The sequence below is a fragment of the Pogona vitticeps genome, chromosome 3 (assembly GCF_051106095.1).
Source record: "Pogona vitticeps strain Pit_001003342236 chromosome 3, PviZW2.1, whole genome shotgun sequence".
In the NCBI taxonomy this organism is placed as follows: domain Eukaryota; kingdom Metazoa; phylum Chordata; class Lepidosauria; order Squamata; family Agamidae; genus Pogona; species Pogona vitticeps.
In genome coordinates, this window is record NC_135785.1 from 231,370,974 (window position 1) to 231,388,831 (window position 17,858).

At 40.2% G+C, this 17,858-nt stretch overlaps 1 long non-coding RNA gene across 1 annotated transcript in view; it reads left to right on the forward strand.

The window, feature by feature from the left end:
- The first annotated feature begins 828 nt into the window (after positions 1-828).
- LOC144588020 (uncharacterized) overlaps positions 829-17,858 on the forward strand; it is a 70,659-nt gene continuing 53,629 nt past the window's right edge. Inside the window, exon 1 of the long non-coding RNA XR_013543322.1 lies at positions 829-17,465. This is a non-coding gene — a long non-coding RNA (uncharacterized LOC144588020). The remainder of the gene's footprint in view (positions 17,466-17,858) is intronic.

Genomic DNA, 17,858 nt, shown 5'->3' on the forward strand with positions numbered 1-17,858 from the left:
TAGGCTAAGAACATCTGGAGGGCCACAGTTTGAGACCCCTGCTCTAAAGGAAAATAGCAGCTGAAATGTAACAAGCTTGTATGCTACTAATGTATTGCTTTTTAAAAAGCAAGTATTAGTAATGAGTTGCTGAGAAAAAGAAGAGGTACAACAATAAGCAATAAATAGTAATTTTATTTATTTAGTGTATCTGGAATAGCAGATAGATTTCTATCATCCATCAATGTATGTATTCATGCATTTACAAAAGAGTGCAGACACAGAAAAGGGAAGTTTTAAAATTTATTTTGAAGCTAAATGAAGCGTGAGATGGTGGAGGTTTAATTGCCTCTCACATATTTAATGGCAAAATTCTCTTGTGAGAGAACTAAACTATACAATCCTGCATGACAGAGACAGTTGTTGACAGAAGAGAGGAAATTCTAAACGACATGCCATTTCCCCTTCCTTTGGTACAAAACAACGAAGTGAGAAGGAAGGAGCTTCCTGCTGCAACGGGGCATTGTAGTCATGGTATTTCTAGCATTCTGTGTTGCATTCCCAGTCATTCCTCCTGGATATATCAGTACAGTATTATAGTTGTGGGAGGACTTAAGAACAAAATGCACATAGGAAAGTTTTTCCTAGTAAGCCCTTTGCAGCATCCTGTAGAATTGTGTGGGTAAGCCCATTATCTTTCAAACTGTGTTTATTAAAGTTTGACATATACAAAGGATGATTCTGGTAGTGGCCAAATGTCTACAGCATTTGGAAACTCGCAGTTATATGTTGTGTTATTGTTTAGTCGTTTAGTCATGTCCAACTCTTCGTGACACCATGGACCAGAGCACACCAGGCTCTCCTGTCTCCCACTGCCCTCTGGAGTTAAGTCAAATTCATGTTGGTAGCTTCGATGATACTGTCCAACCATCTCATCCTCTGTCATCCCCTTCTGCCTTCACTCTTTCCCAACATAAGGGTCTTTTCCAGGGAGTCTTCTTTTCTCATGAGATGGCCAAAGGATTGGAGCCTCAGCTTCAGGATCTGACCTTCCAGTGAGCACTCAAGGTTGATTTCCTTCAAAATGGATAGGTTTGTTTTCTTTGCAGTCCAGGGGACTCTCAAGTATAATATATAGCAGGCAACAAACTACATGATAAACATGACAATATTTTTTTTGTGGGGGGAAAACCCGAGAGAGAGCTATTTAAAGCAGTAGATTTGGTATATTTTATTAAGAACGAGACAAATTTTTAAATGACTTCAGGGCTGACTTATGAGAAGAGTTAAAAAGAATTGAATATGCTTAGTTTGGCTCTGACAAGTAAGTCAAAGATAGAGTCTAAACCAAAGAAGGTAGAGAAATTATTTTTATAGGCTGAGCCAAGAGCTAGTGGGAAGAGCTGAACAAAGCCAAATTTACCTTGACAAGAACTGGAAAGGCTGAAAGATCATACACTGAAATGTATCTTTCTCAAGAGACGTGGATCAGACCGCACAGGCTATATTTATGAGAAGCATACTTGGCAAGCATGTGCCCCATTTCTGGATGAATGAGCTCACACTAGGTAGCCACATCATAAGTGCTCCTTACCTCTGTCATCTATATTTGACTCTAGAAGTTGCATTGAACAAACACAGGCTTACCCTCTATATGATCAGCCTGTTTGCTTGAGCATAGCATGTAGGGCATTGAGATCTTCAACAAGAATGTGATGCAAAGTCCTAGTCTGGAAGAGGAGCATGTTTCAGAGCAGAGCCTCATAGCTGCCTCCACCACCATCAACCCACACATGATTCTTTCAATAAACTAAAGGAGACCAATTTAAGATCAGTGTCTTGTAATCATAAGCATGTAAAGAATAACATAATCATCATGCATAATCTCCAATAATAAGGGAAACCATTATATTGCATGTCTGATCCAAAACAAGTAGTAAATAAACATAATACTATGCATACAGAGCTGAAATATTCTAGTGCTGCCTGTAAGTAAATGAATTAATGTGCTGTTGCTGCTTTCATTAATACTGTTAACTACTAGTACTTACTAGCTGAAATCCTGTTGCTTAGGGTAAATGTTGCACAAAATTAGGCCCACTGACTCCATGGGGATTTGGTGAGTCAATTCCTCCCTAAGTCCATTGATTCAAATGGGCCTACTTTACTTGTGAATTACTACACTAAAGTGCACAATTGCTCCAGTACACTGACTACTGGAGCCATGGTGCTTAACATCAGTGGTGCTCATTCTTTGGCCATTCAGATGTTTTAGGCCTTAACTCTCAGAAGTCTCCATCAGGATGGCCAGTGACCAGGAACTGTGTGAGTCAACATGAAAAAAAAAACATCTGGAGAGCCAAAGGATGAGAACCAAAGGTTGAGAACCACTGTTTTCCAGCACTATATTCTACAGCATGAGTCAAAATTCTCAGTACATTTTATTGTTTCTTATTAAGGAATTAAGTACGTGTGTTGCTATTTTTCTTCGTTAGTGTCAGAAGCACTATAGTACTACCAGTAAATCCATTAGATAGTTTTCACGCATTAACAGGCAAAATCAAGAGCATTTCAGGTAGGTAACATTAGGAAATCATCCATAATACGTGTTGAGGAACATAGATTACACTGACACACACTGTGTCAGTGTGAAAACCCAGATTTCTTGGGTTCACTTTGGTTCTGCCGACCGCAAACTTCAGCCTGTTAAATGACTTCAGTGTAACTGATTATTTCAATATTGCTTGGCTTCAGTCATCCAGTAATTATTTTGCAGCTTTCATTGACTGCTGCATCTCTCTGTTCTGCATGGGCTGAACTACGCCACACGAGGCAGGAGCATTCACCTAAAGAAGGCCCAGCCTCATCTTCAAGTTATCTCATCTCAGTCTTGCCCTTGAATTATGGTGGGTACTGGGAAGAGAGAGTGAAGTCTATGCTGCACAAGTCTCATTTGCTTTAAATGGATTCACACATAAGCCACCCACATCATTTCATTTCATCTTACCATCTCAAATGATGAATCTGGTGGAAATGGTCTTCTTTGAAAACAAAGGACAAACTATGTAGACCATAGTGCCAAGACTGTCGTCATTAGTATACAAGGTTGCGTGCCCCAAGTGGTGCCTGATAGCTTTCAAATAATATCATTCCTTGCAGAGCCCTTTTGCTTTGTAAGTTTCTTAAAGGCCAGCACATGATCCAAAGTTGACAGAGTAATGCCTAAATATCGGAAGGGGCAAAACAGTGATCTAGTTGGATGCCTTCCAAGTTACCTGAAATGCCCAAGACACCTGTTTTTTTCTGAGATGAAAGGCACTTATTAGAGTCGTAGAAGAGTTGGGTTTAAGTTGATTTCTTTTATATTAGGCAACACATTTTTCTAACATATCTATTAGATGCCCCATTGACTGGAAAGTGAGAAGCAAGTGCAAGATCATCAGTGTAAATAAAACTTTTGGTGCCTTGAAAATGGGGTTGATGTAGGTGCTAAACAAAATAGGACCTAGCACACTACCCTAGTGGAGACCTTTCTTTTGAGTCCTTCATCAGCTGCATTGTTTTTGGCAGTTTACAAAAAAAAAAAAAATCTGCAACTTTGCAAAAGGGTCGTTACTACTTTCATTATTTTATAATCCTTGCATAGATTATAGAATATTTATAGTAGTACTTGATGACGTACAGTGTCATAGGTGGCCGGCAGGTCCACAAATGCCACCTCCATGATCTGTCTAATTTTAAACATCTTCAACAGGCTGTATTAAATGCAGGTTGTGTGCTTCTTTCCCTAAAGCCAGACTGCTATGGGATGAAGAGTGGTTCCACTACTTCCATTAGGCAGTTTAGAATAATTCTTTGCAGGACTTTTCAAAGATGACAAAATAGTGACATTGCCCCTGTTTTGGTTATGTGGGTTCTTTACCAGAATAGCCATTTCTTCTTACATTTCTCCCCTTTTTTGAATCCTGAGATTCAAGATAATTATTAAAGGAATTAAAGAACCACTTTTTCTTACTGTGCCAAGATATTTTATTTCTTCTACTTGGATATCATCCAGACTGGCTCTCCTGCCGTATTTGCTGCTACAAATAGCTTTTTGTGTTGCTGTAAAAACAAACCATCAGATGATAGTCAAGTTACTTCCTTTCCTTCTTGGTGATATCAAATGTTTGTAAATAAACATAAACTGAAGAAACAAATCTATTCCTTGCCACTAACCCTCATCCTTTATCCTTGATTCTCTTAGCACATTGACATACACAATTTTAACTAGCTAGCTAGCTAGCTAACTAGCTAACTAGCTCGCGAGTGAGCGAGCGAGTGAGTGAGTGAGTGAGTTAGTTAGTTAGTTAGCTTTTACCCCACCTTTATCCTTGAAAAGAACCCAAGGCAGCTTTAGGGGAACTCATGGCTATAGACCATGCTAGATCGAAGATTCCTAAAATTATAGTCCAAAGAAAGTAACGTATCCAAGCCTCTGGCTTGGGATTTCGGAGATGTCAGGAAAAATCTGTCTTATTTTCTACAAATCTCTTCTCAGTTACTTTTTCATGATTTCCAAATGCCACTTGTTAACATTTTGCTATGGGTGTATATGCGTGTTACGATTTATTTCTGGTAATATCAGTCTTTAAAATTTTCATCATGTTCCTAATTTTAAACTTCTTGAGGCAGTCTTGCAAGCTCTGATTCAAAGGCAGTTGTCTGACAGTTCACCCCTAAAGGGGTGATGTTGGTGGTGGGATGGTAGTGGGTTCTTTATTAGTGGCAAAGTGATCTTGATGTTCTGAGAGTTATAGCTTTGTTTTATTGGTGTTCTCCCTAACCCCTGTCATTCAAGTACTGAAGAGTGTTCAGTCTATGAAAAGGATATGGCCAGGTTCAGATGATTTTCCTTGACTCATAGCTTATGAGAAAGCATTAAGCTTATACACTCCCCTTAGGCAAAGTAAGATAGCCACTTCAAGCAGCAGAATGCTGGTAGGCAGTGTATTGGAAGCCAGAACGCTACACAGACTGTGGCACAGTGGTTAAACTGCTGTACTGTAGCCAAAACTATGCTCATGATCAGGGGTTCAATCCCAGGTAGCCGGCTCAAGGTTGACTCAGCCTTCTATCCTTCCGAAGTCGGTAAAATGAGTACTCAGCTCGCTGGGCGGGGGTATTGTGTAGCCTGCATAATTAACTTGTAAACTGCCCAGAGAGTGCTTGGAAGCACTATGGGCCAGTATATAAGCAGCATGCTTTGTTTTGCTTTTGCTTTGCTTTGCTTTAAAATAATCAGCTTCCCTCTTGCACAAAGGATGACGCTCTTCCTTCACCAGTATAAAGTGAGATTTATCTGCCAATCTAGTCAGCTTCTTTACAAGAAGCACAGAGAAAGTACGTTGAGGTTGTTGTAGATTTTTGGGCTGTTTGGCCATGTTCTGGAGCTTTTTCTTCCTAACGTTTCGCCAATCTCTGTGGCCGGCAACTTCAGAGGACAGGAGTTAGAACTGAAGATGCCGGCCACAGGGACTGGTGAAACGTTAGGAAGAAAAACCTCCAGAACACAGCCAAACAGCCCCAAAAACCTACAACAACCATCGGATCCCGGCCGTGAACACCTTCAAGAATACAAAGTACATTGTCTTTCAACTCAGGCAACTAAATATCTTGGGTCCAACCACCTGTGTTCATTTTTCCACCAGTCATCCCATCAGCCCCTTCACACACTGGTTGAAATCTAATAGTAAGTTGCAACTAGAGTAAATCCATTGGATTATTGGGGATTTGGCATGTCCACTCCTCTGTAAATTCCACTGATTCAACAAGCCTATTTGAGTTGTGACTTACTACTGGATTTCAGCTTCTAGGTTTGGTGCTTCATTCTTGGATTACATTAAACATGAGTTCTCTGTTATATCTGCACACAAGAGTGAAATGGAGCCTGGTTAGCAGACGTCTCAGAGAAATGGACTGAATTTTACGTTGGTGGGAAGGAACAGCGGAAGATACCTTGGCTAGTACTAAAAATAGGTATTCAGCTGCCAAATGTCCAGGGAAGGGGGGGACAAAGGTGGTGCTGAAATTGGTGCTGTGAGTCACATGGCCTGGAAGCTGTTTCCAGGAGCCTCTGCCACCAAGTTAATTGGGTGGCCAATCACTCTGAAGTTGGGGCAGCAGGCAGATGTCCAGAAATGGATCAAAGTGATATATTTGTCACTCTAGTCTACTCTTGGAGCGTTTAAGCAGCCCAGTCTTGGCTCCAGGGCTGTCTGCATTGAATTGGCTTCTCCCACCCATCCTTCCCACTCATGCTTTGTTTCCTATTGTCATCTAGGGTCATTTTTGTTGCAGGGAAGAGAGGGGGAAGATCACTATGCTGAAACTGTGTTGTTAATACTGAGTCTTTTATGTCACAGCTTTATCATGGATAAAGTTTGTTAACATTGGGCTGGATCCAAGCAGGGAGAACAAGGCTAGCCTGGCCATATCTCCAAGTGCTGGGGATCCCTTTGTGGGATTTTAGGGTGGAGGCAACTTTGGAGTTGCCTGACTTGGGATGGCAAGACTTATCTTCACCACATGTAGAGGCAGTCCAACAGACAGTTGGCCATTCTGGTGTTACTCCGAGTCTTGCCAGCCTTGTGGTTTTCTCCCAGTGGCCAAACTGTGGTTGATGTCATTGGCCAACCTGAATAGGTTGGTTGTTGCCTGGATCCTTGCCCTGTGATTGGCTATGTTAAATTCCCCTGTTTTGGTCATTTACTTTCTATCTAACCATGTGTCTGGCACATTTTATTCTGAGATCTTCTGGTGACTGGGCAAACTGCAAACAACCTAAAATTGTGTGGAGTCTTAGACTTTTTAATATGATTTTAATATGATTTTAATATGATTTAAGAACTGTGCAGCACAGCCTTATGCCATTTTCATCATAGGCATCCTTCAGTTTCGCGAGACTATGGTAACGTGCTCTGTATGGAGGACTTGGAACAGCATCTAATGTTTTGATGCTATACACGAAGCTGGAGTGTCCTCTCCAGGGCACAAAGCCTGGGTAAAATAATATGGAGGATAGGCTGTTACCCAACCAGCAACACCCCCCCCCACATCACTGAAATAGTCTTATAGAAAGGCAAGAGCCAATACAACTGGTTTCAGCGACGTCACAGGAGTTGACAGAATGACACGAACTGCCTCGGGGACTCCGACTCCAGATTTTGCCTTGAGGTTAACTCCTGAAGCCTTTTCCATCAGTGGATATAGCCACAAGGTAGTGGAGGTTTGAAGTCAGAGTTTTCCTTCTCCTAGATGGGCTGCCTTCCAAGACTGATGAGTCCCACCTACCCGGCCTGTTCCCTCACGGCATGCCATTTTACTCCTTTTGAATTCATCAACAATTATTTCCAGGTACATGAGTGTATTTGACCAAACTCCGGGAGGCAGTAGAAGACAGGAGGGCCTGGCGTGCTCTGGTCCATGGGGTCACAAAGAGTCAGACACAACTTAATGACTAAACCACCACAACACATAGTGTATGGCTGCAATCGTTAATATGTTAATGCAATTTTACTTGTACACATTAGGTACACTCAAAAAATAAGGTTGCCGTTAGCAATCACATTATGAAGAAACACCAGTTACATAAGTGTGAAACAGAAAAATAATAGGTGATGCATTTTCCAAAAATTGGCAAAGGATCTTGAAAAACATAGCGCATATGTGTAGCTGTTCTTCTAGAATCAAATATGTGAGAATTAGGGGCGGTGGGGAGAGAACCTACTGGAAATGAAATTATTATTCATTACACATTTCATTTCTGATACTGCCACTTTTTGGTAGTAGCTCTTTTCTTAAGGATAATGAAAACCTTATGTTTGAAAGAAAGGCAGTATTTTTTTAGCAGAAGCAGGAAAGCTCCTAATATCCTGTGGTAGAATTGTAACTTAATTCTCCCCATTTCTGAAAGCATTTACTTTCTTCTTTTCTCTCCTTGGTCATTTGCACTGGCAAGAAATATCTTCACCAGTACAACAATTGAGTTCTCGTTCCCCCCACACTACCTCTGAAAGACATTAGCATGTTGGATAAATGGGCATTTTTGCTGTTGTGCACATGGGAAAGGGTTTTGTTTACTCGCTCCATATTTGTCTGATAAAAAGGAAGCAAGCCTTCAACTGACCTTTGAATCTGAAGCAGGCCAAGCTTTCCAAATTCAAAGAAAGATCCAAGCTGCATCTACAAAACATGAAAACGTCTTCTGTTCCCCATCCACCTATTGTGTGATGTTATGTACCACCAATTCGGAACTGATTTACAGTGATCCTAATAGGGCTTTCAGGTTAAGTGAGATATTTAAAGAGTGAATATATTTATTAACTACACAGAGAGGGAAAGAGAGAGAGTTTCTATGGTTGAATATGGATTTCAATCCTTGGTTTCCCGAGTCCATCACTTCCTTAACTATTAATTGCAGCTGAAAGATGGACTTCATGCAGAGCTGTTGCTAGCCTTTGTCATGAGCTGAGACATAATCTCTCACAAGCCTCTCACTTCCTTTAAAAAATACCACAGACCATTAAGGAATTCAAACCTCAAAAGGAAAAGGAAAAACACTTAAAAGATACTAGGCCTTAAAAATCTTGTATGACACAGAGAGCAAGGAAATTTAATTCCATATGAAAACTCCAAAACAAACAACCAGGGCTGTGGGTGGCTTATGGACCAGGATAGAAGAGCACCCCTCAACTCCAATCACAAGCCATTACTGACTTGGATAATAACTTTACAGTATTAGGATCAAGACCACCAAAATATCACAAAATATCAAATAAGCTTTTAAGGCTGCCTCACCTCATCCTGCCTCATGAACAAAAGGTTAGTGTGCCTTGAATTTAATAGCCCAATACGTTAGGAAACAGAACCTTGCGCTGTTATTAAGGTGTGGGTGGAACATGGAAGAGAAATGGAACATGCAGGTTTTATATTTACAAGGAAGACAAATGGGGAATGTTTTAGCTTCATACAGGAAAACAACACCCTCATGTTTTTTTTTCAGACATCACTTGCATCCAGCAGGGGATGAGCAGACTCTTTGCCAGCTGCATTTCCTCTGGATCGTCTGTGCTCCAGTTTTTGAGGTTACATATGGCTGCATATTTATTGCTTGAGTGTTGCCATGATTGGATGTTTCGTCCATAATTTCATTCCCAGACAATCTCCTGTGGTGCAGCATGAATTGTATTCAGCCAGGCACAATGCATTAACCATGCACTGTCCCCTTAAATATAACTGACCCTCCACCCCCACCCTTCCCTTGTAGTGGGAGAAATCTTGCTGCAGCCTGGTGCTAAGAGTACTGCCAAGAATCTTGTTAATAAAAATAAATTATGTTACTAACACATGGGTGGAGCTTGGATTCTGTAATTATGGCTCACCAGACAGCACAAAACAGAGACAGATTTTTCAACATGGGGAATAAAAATTAGCATAGGCTGCTAGGCAGATTTATAGTTTATAGAGAGTGATGTTTCCTGTGCATGACACGTGGCACATACAGTTTGGGCATAAAAACTGTTTCATGAAGTAAATACACTTTTGTTTGTCCACCATGCTATCATTTGTTCAGGTGTGGCTCAAAAAATTAGTGATTATGAGCAATCAGTGGGAAATCCTGGTCTTGCACAGGAGAAGAGGCAAAGCTTCTGCTTTCACAAAACTGTTGAACCATGGCAACATAAACTTGGCATATCTCTAGGGTCCAGACCCCGCCCAGTGAAGCAATTCACAAGCTGAAGCACCTCTGACAAATGGTCATCCAATCTGTGTTGAAAACCTTCATTCTCCAATGAAGAAGAATTCACTACCTTCCAAGGCAGCCCTGTCTGCTGCCATTCAGCTCACTGTAGAAAGTTCTTGCTAATTTTTGGTGAAAATCTCTTTGCTTGCAATCTCAATCCATGGATTCAGGTCCCAATTGACACATATCCTTATTAGATGCCAGGTTTCGCCATGGGACAAGCCAATTCTATAGCTGTAGACAGTAATTTCTATTAAATCTAAGTCATGCGGTGAGCTAAATGTCCTATTGTTGTCTGTGAGCTTAATGTCCTATTGTTTTTCCCCACGAATCACTCAAATGCAATAAAGAGAAAGCATCATAATAATCACTAAAACTATAATAGAGCACTAGTTCCACTCCCTAACTAATCATTAACTAAGGTCTTATAAGTCTTCACTACAGTTAATTGTAGGAATTTGTTAACTGTCTTTTCTAGTTGCGTTTTTGGGCATCCAGATACAAGCACGGACTCTCTCAAGACCTCTTCAATCTTCAGTTTGGGCCAGCATCTGTTTTTGCCTCATTCAAGTTCATCATGTTCTGCTGACAAACACTTTTCTTTCCTCTCAGAAAACAAGGCTTTCTTCATCACATCTTTCAGCATATTTGGATCTTCTAGCATATCTGGAGTTTTCATCCTCAGGGAACAAATGGCACATTCTTTTTTTCAGTAATAACAAAGACACACACATGGTCAAAACATGTGTGAGTGGGCTGCCTCTAGTGCCCTTGACATGCAGTTTGTTCTGTTCCCACACGGCCAGAGATCCCATCAGAGTAACCCTTCTGTCAGGCCTTGGTCAGGCATTGGCTCCAGTCAGCTGCCACAGGACAAGGAGGAAAAGCTAGGTGATGAGGTCCACATGGCTGAGGGTGTAGGGACAGATCTCTTCACTCAGTTGGTGGGGATAAAATCAAGAGAGGGAGGAACAGGAGAGGGGAATCATGGAGGAGTAGGAGGTAGCCAAAGGTAAGGGGTTGAGATCAGGCCCAGATGGCTCAAAGGACAAGAACACCTGGGGAGACACAGTGGATGAGCAGGAAGAGGCTTTGCTCTGAGAAAAGGCCTTCAGTTATGCCATTGTCAAAGGCCCCCCTGGATCAGCATTATTTTTTGAACTCTGGCTCCCACACAGAAGGCCCCGAGGCAGGGGATTTGGGCTGGTGCCTTGCCAGCCTTGATCTGGCATCCAGAACCATTGGAATGAAAATCCCCAGCCAAACACCTGACCCCAACTCTGATACACAAAAGATGCTAGTGGGACAAGTGACAGAAAGATAGACTGCAGCACCTCAAGGAGACCCTGAGGGGTAGTTCAACATGATAGCTGCCGAAAGGTACACTCCATCTTTCAGAGGTGCAAGTTGTTCTGCTTGGACCACAGGACTTTGGACTGGGACAACCCTAGTGCAGCAAACTGAATGCTACTAAAGGGATGGGAAAGGCCCCCAGGCTAGTGGCTATAACTGAACCCAGGGATGGATAAAGGGAGGGTGGTGTAAACTCTGTGTTGGAAGTAACTGGTTTGACAATAATGTCTCCTTTGCACCATATCCAGAGTCCTGAGCCTGGGGAAAACACTGCACCTGACACTAGTCCTTGCAGCCACAGCCCTGAGTAAAGACGGTGAGGTGCACAAGTCACCTTATATGCAGCTGTTACATACTATACTACATTAAGAGTGAGCCTTGTGATAGAGTTGAAAATGGATCATAGGTTGAGAAATGTTCCAAATGACACTTTTCTCTGATTTTTGTCCTTGATAAATCACTGCTTCTAGGAAACTCGGTTTTAAAGAAATCCATAATGATGTGATTACACAGATGATTGTCCCAGGTTGACGTGTAATTCTCTACCATATCCTGACACTTAAATCACTGTCATTGTTAAAACATAAATGTTTAATTATCTTGTGAATGTGCATTTGAAACGGCCATGCATCTCATAGCCCCACTTTCCTCTCACCCTTCTCTGCTATTATCACTACCCTCTCGTGCATCCTTTTCTCCAACATTCAAATTAATTCTTCACAAAAAATAAGTGAAATGGCACTGAACTGGCAAGACATAGTAGGCATTTAAATTAGTGTCATATGAGCTTAGTGCTATAGCTATATTATAGAGCTCAACTAGGATAAAAATCTTTTTAGAAATACAATTTATATTTGCATTGCAATTGTAGTCATCAGCAGAAAGGCAGGCAAATGGCATAGGGTTTATCTCCACACCACACCATACTTGTGCATCGTCATCGATATCGTCTGGGCATGCTTAGCAATTGCCCCAGAGAACTGATATAGGCAATCACAAAACCAAACCCAAAATCTAATAATGTGACCGGAAACACTAATAAATAAAATAAAATAAAATAAAAACAGATGCCCTGCATAATACATGATATAGTCATGGGGGAAAAAATTAGATCTACTTGCAGTTAGCAGTTATAAAATGTAGTATAATTGACAGATTAAGTATAGAAAAAAGCAGTGAGAAACATGGTACAAGCAGCAGGAGAAATCCATCTAGTTGTTCCCTGAACTACTGTATATCTTTTGATGTCATTACACTGCACAGATGAGGCATCATGTTTCTAGTATGTGCTTCACATAATAGAGTTTAAATTGTCCAATAGTTCTTGTCCAAATAGGCATTTCTAGACATCACCTGATATCTAAAAGCTTGCCAGTAATTAATTCAGTCTTCAGTCACCATCCTGGCACAAAATTTAACTGCAGACTTTACAACCACAAGATCTGGCCTAATTTTTTGGATCCTTTTCTTCAACATTCCTTTTTTTCTTCTCTTCTCTATTATCTTTTTTCTCTTCATTTTTCTTTTGGTACCATGTGTTCTGTCAAAGCCATCCCATCCTATTTCTGCATTAATCTGCAGATTAAAAAAAAATACCCCTACAAAAATAACATTAAAATATATTTATTTCATATATGATATTCAAATATATAATTTCCCCCTTGAAATATATTATTTTAATATACTTTATCCTAAAATATGTCATCTCAGTTTTTTTGTACGAAGAATTGCATTCCAAAATTAACAGAACTGTAAATTGCTGCATTTCAATCTGCACATTAGTCCAGGAAGTGTGAATCAGATATGCTTTGAAGCATAGACCAAATAAAATTCTCACACATCCATAGTCAGTACATTAACACAAGTACATGAACATTAAATCAAGTGTGAAGGCAAAAGGAGAAGGGGATGACATAGGATGAGATGGTTGGACAGTGTCACAGAAGATACCAACATGAATTTGACCCAACTCTGGGAGACAGTAGAAAACAGGAGGGCCTGGCGTGCTCTGGTCCATGGGGTCACAAAGAGTCGGGCACAACTTAATGACTAAACAACAACAACAATGGATACTTTACCTGCAGAATATATTGGCCAAAATCCTATTGCACAACTACATGTACACAATTCAAAGCTGCACTAAGCTAGAAGCACTATCTCCAAAATACTTCCACCAGCAATTGGTACAATCAGTTGTGATGACTGATTGCATAACTGCATAACACAATTTCTTCTTGCCCTATGTAACATTTACACTGGTGTAACTTTGTATTATGCAGATCAAAGTCACACTATGCCCTGGCAGTTGAAGGAAGGCAGGAAGGAAATAAGGGGAGATGTGATAGCACTTTCCAAATACTTGAAAAGTAGTCATACAGAGAAGAGGCAGGAGCTGTTCTCAATCATCTCAGAGTACAGGGCACATGATAAAGGGCTCAAGCTACAGGAAGCCAGATTTAGGCTGACTATCAGGAAAAACTTAACTGTTAGAGCAGTATGACAATGGAACCAAATACTTTGGGAGGTAGTGAGCCCTCCAACGCTAGAGGCATTCAAATGAAAATTGGACAGCCATCTGTCAGATCTGCCTTGATCTGGATTCCTGTACTGAGCAAGGGCTGGACTCAGTGGCCTTATACACCTCTTCCAACTCAATTATTCTATGATTCTATGATATTTAAGTTCAAGTTTTCACAGATCAATATCACTTCCTCAGACACATCTTCTCTCACCCCCAAGATACTGAAAGACTAACACAGCTGCCTCTTTTGGAAATTGGCACTTACTATAGTGTAGCTTCTATAATATAAACTTCACTTTTTCACATCAGCATTAGCTCAGTTGCTACTGGAAATCACAGGAGACTGTGAAAAATGAAGTGATGCTGTTGCGTCACTTGGATTTTTCAGCAAGTCATATTTTTTCCTTCACAGCTTCTTCCAGCTCTTAAAAACCTGAGTATTGCCCAACACTAAATTTAATTAAACTGCTAGAAACCCAGGAGGCCCCACATCCAAATCTGGCAAGGTATAGAGAGGCTTCAGATTTTTTTGATATTGCATATCCATTGAAAATAGTTGAACTAATACTATGTGGAAATAATTTTGGTACTGTTTCATGCATATCATTTTGAAAATGCAGATTTTATATTTTTTGTAACTGCACCTCTCCAGTTTCCATACTAACCATTTAATCTGAGAATCATGGTTAGAAGAATATTACTGATATGGCTGTCTTTGTAAGAGTGAGGATGATGTGATGGATCAGAAAAGTAGTCAAGGCTCACCTTATGTATTGGCCTTTCACAAAGTGTGAATCAATGCCAGGAATCTCAACTTCAAAATGAAATCAAGTCAAAGTGGTTGCTATTCTTTCAGATTATGTGCATGCATGCTTGCACTGTAGATTTCACATTCCAGAATGATGGGGTTTTGCTTCACAGGCACAGCACTTTCCAAATGATTGCATGTATTAGCAAATGGGGGTCAAATGGCCTCTCTATAAAGCATCATTTTATGTCTCTGTGGCATCAACATAGTAAATAGGGGTGTGCGTACATATGTTTGCATGCATTATTTAGAGCAGAGAATCTATGTACAGCCACCTAGGTTATTAATTAATTAATTAATCTCATACATTTATATAAATAACAAGCACTATTCTGAGTGATTAACAATAAGACGGGGTGTGACAAGCAGAAGTTCTTACAGTGAGACATTCCAAAAGGTTATGAGCTCCAAACTGTTAAGGACTTTGTACATCAGTACCAAAATCTGAAAATCTAATTTGGAGAGACACTGGAAGCCAATGCAAATAAGTTAAGACTTGCTAAGTTTTGGAATGTTTTCCACCAAGAAGTCTGCCTGGGACCGATTATGTTATCCTTTTGACATAAGAAAAAGACTCTAAAAATTCCTTGTGTTTCATAATTGTTTGTTTCTTATTTTATGTTTATTTTCATCTCAGTATTTTGCTCTGTCATATTTTAGAATTTTTTAAATGTAAACTACAAAAAGCTTGTATCAAAGGGTGGTATAGAAATATATATAATAAATATATGAATGAATAAACTATTCAGCTGGGAACATTGTGCAAAAGTTTTTCCCCTGAGCAGAATCTATAAAAGAAGGGGGGGAATACTGAAATCCAGCTGTATGAAATATTTCAGTACACTAATTTTTCTACCCATCTTGTGTGCATAGTTGCATGGTAATATATGTTAAGCTTATCTACTTCACTGTTGAATTCTGATATCACCTCACTTAAAATAACCTATTACTGAGGTTTATAAGCCAAGCTGGCTCCCCTATTGTTTTTTCTGGCTTTTCTTCTAGCTTCGGACATTTTTCCTCCCACTATGTAGAAAACATTGTACATACAGTAACTGTAGTTTGGCTAATTATTTTACAAGAGAACACTATCAAAACAACATAATTAGCACTGCCTTTAAGTCTTCTCTCTATATAGTACATTAGCTCTGCAAATGACTGCAGAAGCAAGCAATACAAATAACTCTTCTCTTTGTTCTTTGGGAGTTATTACTAATGATTTATTCAGCACTTTTCTACAACTGCCTTTCAACCCTAGCATTTTTTTCCTTCTTGGCACAGCTGCCCCTCTTTTTTCTTTGCTGTTTTGTGGTTAGAGTCACTTAGTCATAGAAATGCTGTAATCCTTAAAGTGGTAGCATCAGGGGTCTAGACTGCTACGCAGCTTTACTCAGGTGTTGGTCTGTTGAACTTTGACTAGTAATTCAGGCTCTATATAGTTTCCAGGAACGTAACAGGTTTATTAATACAGTTTATACATCACTCCCTGGCAGGGTCCAAAAACACTGGTCGGCAGGAGGGTTGTAGGAGGAAGCTGGAAGGCCAAGTGATATTCGAAATGCCATTTAATCCACTGTGCCTGAATACAACATAGGTGTGGTTGTGAACACAGGAATGATCTTGGGATAGATACATTTAGAGACAACTAAATAATCACACTCTTTTTCTCTTGCGAGGTTGGATCAAGCCAAAGACAATGATGTAACTCACTGGTTCTTAACCTTGGGTTACTCAGGAGTTTTGGACTGCAACACCCAGAAGCCTTCACCATCAGCTGTCCTGACTGGGGTTTCTGGGAGTTGCAGTTCAAAAGCATCCGAGTAACAAAGGTTAAGAACCACTGATGTAACTGATACAGTATTCTTTTAAAAAGCACCACATATTCTTTGCTGTCAAGGGGAGGAAGTCAGAGGTACCACTGAGAGCACAGAAAAGTTGCATTTTGAATTCTCAGAATATCTTATTCATGTAGGCACTGAGCATGTTGACTGGAGTATCCTAGCAATTGTAGTCCAAGGAGTAACTTTTCTGAGGTGTGGGAACAATGCCTTTCCCCAAAAGATATCCTATCCTAGTAGATGGCTTACAGTGATTTCAGGAAATTGCTATCACAGCGGTGCAGGGTTTGTTATGTTAAGGACCATCCAGTGTTGACCTTAGCCCTGTCACTATTAAATAAGGTGGAACGATTAACTCATCAGTAGAACGGTACTTCCCTAAGTGGTCAAAGACATCTGGTTGCCAAAAGATGTGCTTTTATTCAACTCTGTATCTTGTATTCCAACAAGCTTTGCCTTGGGATTGATCACTGGAAGCTAAGCATAAAATTTATTTGGAAGTCTGATTAAGTAGGCACTTATCTCTCTGCAACTTGCATTATCAGAGAAAACACTTGCCAAACATTCTCTTTCCTTTCTTTGCCTAGTTGACCCTTGCTTTCTGTTTGGAGCAGACTCTGTTAGTACTCCCTCTCCAATTTTGTGTACTTGGCCAGGCACCATTCCTGGTAGTAATAGGAGCATTTCTTGGTGGTGCTAACAATCCAAATGCATGCTTTGCTGCCCTCATGTTGGAAATGATCTTTGGAGCCCCAAAATCATAACAAAGATTTGCCATTGTACATGAGGCCTTCAGCACACCATGATCAGACTACCTTTGCCTTAGGAGTTTTGCCAGGAAAGAAGTACATCCACTCAGTTATACACAAACTGTGCTATTGCCTGTGTTTAAAAAAATATTCTCCTTTTCAAAGACACTAAGTTATTTCTTCTCTGTTTCCCCCCCACAAATTGGATCAGAATGTACAGACTATTTTCAGATTTTCATGGTCTCCTTTTCAAACACCTGGAGGAGTGTCAGATGGACACGCCTATTTAATCTTGTGGCTAGAGGGTATACTGCAGTGAGCTCTTGAGATGACTTTTAAAAAGACACTAATTTTCTTTTCATCTTGTTGCTATTGGCACGAGGTGAAGCTCAACACTAAGGAAGAACTTTTCCCCAATTGACTTCAAAACTAAGTGAGTCTTGTTTGTTTTTTCAGGATTCTTTATATGGGAATGTTGGGTTGCTGTTGTTTTTCTGAGGACCTAAACTCAGAGACAGGCAGTTTGTTTTCTGTCTAGCTGCAGCAGTTTTTCTTCAGTTACACTGTATGCTTTAGCACATGGCCTGATGCTCAGGGCAAACTCTGTGACCTGTACAGTACTTGTGTTATGAAGGACTCCTTTCACCATGGTTCCAGTATGATGTTGTAAAAAGCTCCATGGTTATTTTCTACAAACATCATGGTTTGGGTAGCTAGACAAACAGAAGTGGGGTTTGAATGCAAAAACGTAGTACAGTTTTGCGTGAATCCAATTCCATTTTTTAAAAGCTTCAGTCTTGGTATTTATATTCCAGCACAAGGTTAC